The following is an 8,243-nucleotide window of genomic DNA, read 5'->3' as shown; positions in this document are numbered from 1 at the left end:
TTTTCAACATAAATTAAACTTAATTCAAATTTAAATAAATTAAAATAAATATGAGTTGCCTCCTAAAAAGAACTTTTGTTTAACTTCGTTAGCTCGACGACCTGAGTGTTAGTCGTTTGGTTCCTTAAGAATTAATTCTTCCATTAAGTGCACTTGGAAGTTCTCGTAGAAAGGTTTCAACCTTTGATCATTGACTTTGAAGCATTTTCTGGATTCCTTCATAATCGGTGGATTAAGGCATCTTTGAGCTTTTCCATTTAGGTTTGCCTTTTCCTCTATCAGAATCCTTAAAAGTTCTAGTAACGATTTGAGCTTTAATTTTGGGGCATCCATGTGAATGAAAGCTTTATGTATTGGTTCTTTGATCTTCAATACTTCCTCTAGTTTATCCATAGCATCAAGGTCTAAACTCCTACAAAGCACAATTTGTTTCTCACCCCCTTCATGATATTCAAAATATAATTTTGTTAGTGATTCAATGATATCAACACTAGAAACATTCAATATTGTGGTCCGCCCATCACCTCATAAATATTAGATTTTACCACTTCACTATCAAACTTTATAGTAAGTGTTCCACTTCAAACATTAGTTTTCGTACATGCATCCGGAAGGGGTGTTGGAAGAGACCTTGTAAAGGTGAATGAACTAGTATGTCTCAAGTACTTAAAGATATTTTTATCTACAACCTAATGACCTTTACCAGGATCCACTTGGTATCTATTTGTCATGCTAAAAGCATACAATACTTCTAGATGAGTACATAGAATAGCATACACAATAGACCTAATAGTTGAAGTATATAGAATCCTACTCATACGTTCTCTCTCTTGTGGAGTTGAATGACACATTTCCTTCAAAAGTGAAATACCATGTCTTATAGGTAAGAATCCTCTCTTGTATTTTTCCATGTTAAACCTTTTTAGTCATTTATCTATGTATCTAATTTTCTTAGACCTATGAGCTGTCTTGGATTATATCTATAGATTTTGACTCCTAATATTTATGTAGCCTAGCCCACGTCCTTAATAGAAAAATAACTTTCTAACCAAGTCTTAACATACTGTAGGATATGTATGTCATTTCCTATTATAAGTATGTCATCTACATACAGTACTAATAATAAAATAGTACTCCAACTAACTTTCCTATACACAAGGCTCATCTTCATTTTTGATAAAACAAAACTCTTTGATTGCATCATTAAAATGAATATTCCAACTTCGAGAAGCTTGCTTCAACCCAAAAATGGATTTTTGTACCTTGCATATCTTTCCAATATCTTTAGGATCGACAAAAACCTTTAGAATGTGTCATGTACACATCCTCTTCTAGTTTCCCATTAAGGAAAGTTGTTTTTGTAACACCCCTAAAATATGGCCTATCAGTTTTAGGGGTAATTTAAGAATTTTTGCCTTAAAGTGTTTGGAATTTTGCGACATGGTATACTGGTAGTGTTTTTTTTACTACTGGTTTGTAATAGAGATAAAATTGTGAGCATTTATGTAGAAGTTTTACCAAATTTTAAAAATTAACCTATTTTCCCCCATCATCTTTATAAAACCCACGTTAGATTTCTCCCATGCTTTGTGTTTGTCTTCTCTTATTTTCTAAGCTCTTCTTATCAATTTTTGATTCCAAAACTCTATTTCTTTGATTTCTATCATCCTCCTAATCATAAACCTCCATTAAATACCAAGAAAAACACCCAAAAACACCATAATTTTCTCCATTGTCAACTTTCAGGTTTTCCAAGTTTTCGATCAAATGCTTGGTTTCTTATTGTATAAAGTAACGATTCAACTCCTAAATAGTTTTACATCTGAATTAGTCTTCAAAACTAAGTTATTAGCCATTAAATAGCATGTTTGAATAAAAGCCGAAAATTTGCTCGTTAATGATGGATTTTGGAATTTGAGTAAAAATGTGATTTCAAAGTGTTTTTCAACTTATTTTAACATGATTAAAAGATTTCTAAACTTACTTTGAAGTTTCGTTAAGTATTTCTTGAGTTTTAATGAATTTTCAAAAAATAGCCGAAAACACATCGAAAAAGTCGATACTATGAATTGAGTATTTTATTGTAATTTAAAGGTTGGGATTAGTCATGGGTGAATAATTAGATGAATTTAACTCGTTTTAGGCAAAAAGATTAAGTGTAGATCAAGATGTTTGGATTTCAAGTTGGTTATGATAATGGTTTCTGCTACATGAGAACATAGCTTAGGCTTATGTTTTTGATTTCCTGTGGTGAGTCCATAGTTAAATTTTGAATGTATTGTTGTGTGAATTATTGTGTTGAAGCTTTGAATTCGTTAGGACCTTTTATGAGTAGAGATAAAGGCAAGGAAAAGCTAGTTTGAGCTTTTTGCATTTCGGCGAAAGCGTATTGGTAAGTGTTTGGAATAAGTTCTTATGGACATGATTCAATACGTTATCTGAAAATTTAGTTGTAGCCTAAAACCTATCTAAATTTCAAGTGTAAGCTTTCTATTTCCCTTATTTTATTTTTAGTAAATTATGTAATTATGAGAATATTTATTGATTGATTATTATGATGCGATATTGTGATATGAGACATGTTAGATGACTATTGTGAATTGTATTGTGTTGTGGGCCTATTTCATTGCTGAATAGTAGTGATGATGTTGCGTTAGCAATATAAATACACAGTGAAAGTATACAAAAAATTGGTAAGTACATGTGTGTTGAATTGTGGAATGTAATATTTTTTTGACAGGTAATATATGAGAATACTTGTATGTAATATATGATGTACTGATTTTAATGCACCCATATGTGGTTAGATACGTGATGGCGCAATTAGCATTATTATGACACTTTAAGTGTACTTAATTGTCAATTTGATAAGCATACATTGTGTAAAAGTACCTATATACATTTTGTTATTGTGGATACTTTGTCCTTGTGACCTTATGATATTGTTGGATATAGTTGATATGCCATAGGATAAGTACCTATATGATTTTGTAATTTGGGCATTGAGGCCCTGGGACATGTTTGGAGAAATAAGGCAATGTAAGCTTAGCTCCATCCAATAGGAAACTTTTGGTGTGTTAGAGAGTGTTAGCTTTATGCTTCACTTTTTGGGAGATGTTCAACTCTATAAGTAAATTGTTGTCTTGAAGAGTGTTAGCTTTATGCTTTACTTGTAGGACATGTTTGACTCTATGAGTCTACTTGGTGCGATGGAGATTCGTGTATCCGATGTATGGTGGTACAGCCCACTTTTATGTTTCATAACCTCAAGAGCCAAAGTATCATAAAATGTGACTGAATGTGATTAAATGTGATTTATATGTGATGTGATATATGCTTAAATATTCATGTGATTAATGTGTCAAGGAATTAATGAAAGATGATTAAACGTGTGAAATATGATGTATATTTGATGACTGATGATGATAGAGCTCACTTTTATGTTTCATAGCCTCAAGGGCCAAATTATCTTAAAATGTATATATGTGTATTGTGATGTACGCCTAAATGAGTATGTGGTTGCTATGCAAATTATCGTTAAATGTTAGTATGTTCTCATAGTAAATTGCATATGTAATTGTTCTTTGGATCATTTCAATTTAACTTGTGAATGCATGTCAATATATCTACTAGAATTGTGGCTTATTAAAGCATGTATACATTGTAACACCCCTAACCTATATCCATTGTCGAAATAGGGTTACAGAGTATTATCATAAAAACCTAATATAAAAACATACATTTCCAAACTTTAATATAATCATAGCATAATCCATTCGTATACATGTTGGTCGTCCCTTAATGGAGCCTTTGAGGCCTTAAAAACACTTTAGAAATGATTTGGGACTAAACTGAAAACATTTGGAATATTGAGGAAAAAGTTAGAAAATTTTAAACTGCAGGGGTCACATGGCAGTGTGGCAAAGCAATGTGACTCACACGGCTGAGACACAGGCCTGTGTCTTAAACTGTGTAACAATTGAAATAAAGACACACAGCTGTGTCCTAGCCCGTGTCTATGCCTATGTAACTATCTGGGTTGGGCCACACAACCAAGCCACACGCTCGTGTGCCCGGCCATTTAACTCATGAAATAGCTTCACACGCCCTTGTGCTAGGCTATGTAACTGCCTGACTTGTAACCTTTAAAACCTATAGGGAACACACGTTTGTGTTGCATGGTCGTGTATCATACACAACTGAGACACACGCTCGTGTCTTAGGCCATGTGGACATGAAATTGGCCAAAACCAAGCCATTTTCATCACTCATTTCAAACATGTACCTACAAGAAATTTACACATATGATCAAGGAATCAAAACATACCAAAATATGCATAATATGACCAAATAAATAGGCCACTAATCCATCCAACCAATATGCCATATAGGCACCTCAATCACAATTAAGCAAATATATCTAAACCTATGCATAATTGGCCAAATCTCATCAATACACATCTAGGTCAATTCCATATCAAAACATACCATCAGTGACCATATTGTAACTATTCCATCACATACCAATATGGATATTGAAACAAGCATCAACTTAACCATATTAACATACAATCAACAAGGTATTAAAAGTACCAAAAGTACCACAAATTCAAAGCAAAATTTACATGCCAAAAATACCAACTAGCCATTAAACATAAGTCCATCTATACATGTCATTATAACCTTGGCCAAACATAAAAAAAACTACTGATATATTCGCTGGATAGTGTGCTAGGTTTCCGATGAACTTCCAAACTGATCGAGCTTCCGATAATCTATAAAACATGGGAAAGAAAACTACGTAAGCATATAATGCTTAGTAAGTTTGTAAAACATGAACATAACTTACCATTTCATTGTATAACATTAAAATTAAGCATGATATAATTCAACAACATGCTTGGCACAAGCCTAAGAATCAACAACAATACATATTAGTATGCTTGAATTCATACTTTAAACTACCACATGTTAGTACGCTTGAATTCATACTTTAACACATAACTCATTTAAACTATCATATGGTAAGATAGATTTACATGAACATAGTACCATTGAATTCATACTTTCTATAAGCATAAGTATGTTGTAACAACCCATTTTTCAGTGGTGTCAGAAACAGTGGTTTCATGGCCACCAAATCTGACGAGTAAGTTCATAAATATTATTATTTAATATCTACGAGTTAAATATGGGTTAAAAAATGGTTTTTGATTCGATAATTTATGTTATTCAAATGATTAATTAAGTTCAAGTGGTAAGAGCCTAAGGACAAGTGGTTTTAAAAATGAGGTATCGGGACCTCAATTCTATAAACCAAGCTGTAAATATTTTTATAAATATTTACAAACTATAATTAAAGTGGTATTAAAGTTTCTTTGAAAAAGTTTAACATTTCGATAGTTAATTAATTAAAAAGGACTAAATCATAAAATATGTAAAATTTTATCACTTTTTTATTTGAGTGATTAAATGGCTTTTTGAATAAAGGAAAGGGGGCTTAAATGGTGATTAGACCATTCAAGGATTTAGTGGACAATTGTGGTTATGAAATTGGCGTTTTATTTATTTATTAACCAAGCTTAAAATGGTAATTTGATAAATTAAATTAAATTAAATAAAACCAAAAGTTTGTTCATCTTTATTTTTGTCTTCTTCATCGATTGTAAAAGAAGAAAAGGGAGCCATTTTAGACCTAGACATTTCGGCATGTTCAAAGCCAAATTGGTATGTCATTTTAGCCCCGTTTCAAATAATTTTTATGTTTTTTATATTGTTGCAACTAGGTCCAGCTAGCCCGTACTTTTGATTTTGAAACTGTTAAAGATTTTGAATGTTTCCATTGATGAACCTTGTGATTTTAGATGTTAAATGATGAATTTTAAGTGTTAGTTGATATTTAAAAGTATTTTATTAAGTGATTTTGATGAATTTTCCGATTAAGGACTAAATTGTTAAAATAGTATAAATACAAGAATTTGATATGAAATTGTAACACCCCGAACCCGAAACCGACACCGGAGTCGAACACGAGGTGTTAACTGACTTTAACCCCTTATAAAATTTATTTTCCAGACACTGCCCAATCTGTGTACTAGTCGTTTTAAAAATCATATCTTGAGTTTCGTAACTTGAAAATCAGTTTCGTGCTTTTTCCCAGAAACTAGACTCATGTGCCCATCTATGTATTTTTTTCTAGAATTTTTGGTCAGGCCAATTAGTACAGTTTATTAGTCAAAGTCTCCCATATTTCAGGGGTCGACTACACTGACCTTTTCCCATTACGACTTGAATATCTCCCTGCACGGGGCTTCAATACTGATGCCGTTTGTTTCTATGAAAACTAGACTCAGAGAGAATCTGTACATATATGGTACGACCCCTAATTATCTCTGGTTAATTTATAATGAATTTCCAAAGTCGGAGCAGGGAATCCAGAAACCGTTCTGGCCCTGTCCCACAAAATCTGATTATCTCTTAATATACTGCCCATATGATCTTTTCGTTACTTCCTCATGAAAACAGACTCATCGAGATTCGATTACATAATTTATTCATCAATTAATTCCACTCCTACTATTTTTAGTGATTTTTCAATCTCATGACACTGCTGCTGCTAGCATCTGTTACGAAAGTAACTAGGTCCATTTCATGCCTACCCTTGATCCAACTCAATCGAACATTCGTGCCATTTTCGCATGGCTTAAAGTTTACATGCCAAAGTTCAAACACAACGTAATAGCTTATACATGCCAAAATGTTCTTCTAAGCCAACTAAGAAGAAAGTACCAAAACTTGCTATCCGGTGTGATGACTTCGATGACGGCCTGACCCCGCAAAAATAGATGAGTCCAAGCAACCTATAATGGGTGACAAGGAAACACCGAGTGAGTTTATAACTCAGTAAGTCATAAGCAATGCACTACCATCCATCAATAACATTATCACAAGAGGAAACAAAATGGAACGAGACAATTTACTCCATCCATACCGAACCATACCATAGTTCCTCCAACCTATCGATTCAGTTTCATATCAATTCATGCATTCACATTCCATATACTCATCAATAGGACATTGAGGCATTTTCATAAATCAATTTATTTTCGTTACAATCAAACGACTAAACGGCCTTTCACCCATCCTACGATAAATTCTATGTACGTGACTTCAAGTATATTTGTCACATAGGTTCAAACTTACCGAGCTCAACACCAAGTATAAGCATAGCACCTATTAGCCATGTACTCAAGACACTTACCCGATCCGCTGTCCGCGATCGACTCAATAGTGTCGCACACATAGTGTCCATAATGATTCACGAATGTATATTGAGTCCGCACACTCAGTGCTATATAATCAACTCGCACACTTAGTGCTACGTAATCAAATCGCACACTTAGTGCTACATAGTCAAACTCGCACACTTAGTGCCGCATGGTCAATTTGCACACTTAGTGCATCATATTCATTTCGCACACTTAGTGCAACATAGTCAAATCGCACACTTAGTGCTGTACAATTCAATCCCGCGCACTTAGCGCCAATCTCATGGTCATAAATGGTTATACCCGCACGTTTAGTGCCGAGATCAACAACTCAGTACATCTTACCTCTTTTCTTTTCATTCAACAATTTCATCATCACATACGTACATGCAAATATATATATGTATATTTATTCATTCCATTCAGCATCAAAACATAAACATTATGACCATTTGAAATAATACCAACTACATGCTTAATGACTTACCTCGTGTTGGGTAAGACGGTTCCAACTCGGCTACTCGATGACCTTTTCTTTGCCTTTGCTCGATTCACCTCCTTTAACTCCTTGAGCTTAATCAATAATTTAACTAGTTTAACCACCTTGCCAAATATTTACAATCCAATTTCACATGTATATGTATGTTAGTATATTCGGCTAATAACCTCGTGCAACTACCATATCATCAAAATCTAATCACCCATGCACATGCATTAGGTAAGTTACCTTTGCTAATTTTAAACCCAACATCACACAAGCTCTCAAGGGATGGCCGAATGCTTCTTTTGTTACCCAACTAATCATTCGACAATTTCATCCCCTTTGCCACCCTTTTATGCCTAATTATCTAAATCAAGATAAGATCATCAACATGCCTAACCATAGCCGAATGTGCAACATTAATCTATCACCTCTATCTCTTAAATACTATCAAGTTCATTTACTTCTAATTTCTTAAGTTCCACATCTTAATG

Source organism: Gossypium hirsutum, chromosome A06, assembly GCF_007990345.1.
Source record: "Gossypium hirsutum isolate 1008001.06 chromosome A06, Gossypium_hirsutum_v2.1, whole genome shotgun sequence".
Classification (NCBI taxonomy): domain Eukaryota; kingdom Viridiplantae; phylum Streptophyta; class Magnoliopsida; order Malvales; family Malvaceae; genus Gossypium; species Gossypium hirsutum.
Note: the sequence above shows the minus strand (reverse complement) of the source record.